Source organism: Capricornis sumatraensis, chromosome 7, assembly GCF_032405125.1.
Source record: "Capricornis sumatraensis isolate serow.1 chromosome 7, serow.2, whole genome shotgun sequence".
NCBI lineage: Eukaryota > Metazoa > Chordata > Mammalia > Artiodactyla > Bovidae > Capricornis > Capricornis sumatraensis.
This window is the reverse complement of record NC_091075.1, coordinates 94,586,504-94,588,907: the sequence shown is the minus strand read 5'-3', so window position 1 is coordinate 94,588,907 and position 2,404 is coordinate 94,586,504. Positions and strand designations below refer to the sequence as shown.

Here is a 2,404-nt window from a genome sequence, read left to right as displayed (position 1 = left end):
ATGCCCTTGGGTTGTAATTTGACCCAAGCTCCCAAGGCAGCCCTGGTTTTGGCTAACCCACCTCGGCAGCTAGAACTGGAGGGCCCCACTGCAGGCCAGGACTTCTGGTTTTGCTTCTTCCTGGCTAGAGGTGTTGCAAGATGTTGTGCCAAAACAGTTGCCTCTTTGGATCAAGTAAAAGTTTTATTACAAGCTCACAGTCAACGCTAAAAACATTTGGAAATATTTTCTGCATTGCATGCTATTTCCCAAAGGATGGATACCTTGGATTGTATTAATATAAAGGGATTATTACAATGACGATCTGAATATTTCCCTATGGTCCAATCCAGTTTATCGCATTTGAGCATGATGGAACATTTACTACTACAAAGCTGAGTTTCTGGTCTGTACACAGATTAATGGCTGGATCTGTGGCAGGTTTAACAGCAGTGATCTGTACTTACCCTCTTTGTGTGGTTAGAGTACACCGAACACTCCAAGTGAAAGAGGAACATACTTATACAGGAATTTCATGCTTCCAAAACAGTCTGAGCAAAGGAAAGTGATTAGCTTGCATTTTACAGAGGCCTGATACCTGCTGTATTGGGAATGGTTCCATAGGTATGTGTTTGGTTGCTTGCTTGCTTGCTTGCTTGCTTGCTTTTTTCCTCCTGGTAACTTTCCTGTGCTCCCTACGTTCTTGGCAAAACTTCTGGTAACAGTGAGTCCCCTACATACAAACCTTCAATTTGCAAGCTTTCAGAGATGTGAGTGTGTGTTCACATGTCCCATCATGTTAGTTAGTTCCTGTGTCGGGCATACATTGTCACATGTGCGCATCTTCTACAAGTGGTTGTGATTGTGTGTATGTCGCTGCGTAGCACTGTAGAGAGTACGGGAGCACAGTATCTTTAGTTCAAGCCCAGGATGCCTAGAAGCACGCGTAAAAGCAGCGGTGATATAGCTGGTACTACTGATATAGCTGGTAAGTACTGTACTGTAAGATTAAAAACATTTTATTTTTGTGTTTTTAAGAGTATTTGCAAAGTTTTATAAACCTATCATAATACAGTACTACTATATAGCCAAATGTATTAGTTGGGTACCGAGGCTCACTTTGCTGGACTTACGAACAAATTGGACTTACAAATGCGCACTCAGAATGGAACTCATTCATTTGTAGGGGACTTACTGTATCCTAATATCTTTGTTTCGAAAACTCACAAACTTACATTGCAGTGGTGTTGCTGGAACAATAACACAGTGTCGTTGTATCCTACCCATTTGTTGTAATTCTTTGGTAATTGGAAGTAGGAACTGCTCTTTCAGAATTTGAAAAGTGTCTTACCATGAAGGTGGCTATAAAGTATGCCTATGGACACCATGAAATTCAAAGGGATCATGGTTTCTCTCTTAATTATACCCACTGTGTTCTTCCTCACGCAATGGCTTTTACAATACATGAACTTATGAAGCGGTTTTTTCACCTCAACTAAAAAAAGTTATGATTTCCTTAAACTCTTTGAGAGAAAAATGAAATCTTAATCTGTGGGAAGAACATACTTGAAGAGAGAAATTTATCCCATCACAGAAAACTGCTGGTATTTTAGCACTTGATTTTTTTATTCATCATACATCAAAAGGGCTTACTATGCTTTCTGATGCTGAAAGTTATACCTTGGAATATTGAGGAGAAAAAACTTGCAAGCTGATGCTAGCTAATCAATAGGTTAACTGAAATCATTTAAAAGTATTATTTGGAAGTAGGAGTAATTTAAAACAGGATTTAAGAGGTTGCCATTAAGGTCACTTAAAATATGGAAACAAAGCTACTACTATATGATCCAGCAATCTCACACCTGGGTATATACCCAGAAAAGATAGCTAAAAGATACATGAACCCCAATGTTCAGCACTGTTTACAACAGCCCAGACATGGAAATACACCAAGTGCCCATCAACAAATGATTGGCTTAAGATGTGTTGTGTACATATACACATACATATGTGTATGTGTATATATACATACAATGGAATTATGGATTTCTCAAGTGGTGCAGTGGTAAAGAATCTGCCTGCCAGTGCAGGAGATGTAAGAGATGAAATTCCATCCCTGGGTTAGAAGATTCCCTGGAGGATAGCATGGCAACTCACTCCAGTATTCTTGCCTGGGAAATTCCATGGACAGAAGAGCCTGGCGGGCCACAGTCCAAGGGGTCACAAAGAGCTTAACATGACTGAGCGTACACACATATTAAATATATACACACATTCAATGGAATTATTACTTAACCATAAAAAAAGAATGAAATAGTGCCATTTGCAGCAACATGGACAGATTATCATGCTAAGTAAGTGATTGCAGCCATGAAATTAAAAGACGCCTACTCTTTGGAAGGAAAGTTATGACCAACCTAGATAG

At 39.4% G+C, this 2,404-nt stretch overlaps 1 pseudogene; it reads left to right on the top strand.

Moving 5' to 3' along the window:
* Positions 1-603, top strand: LOC138081862 (solute carrier family 25 member 16 pseudogene; annotated as a pseudogene).
* The last annotated feature ends 1,801 nt before the right edge of the window (positions 604-2,404 follow it).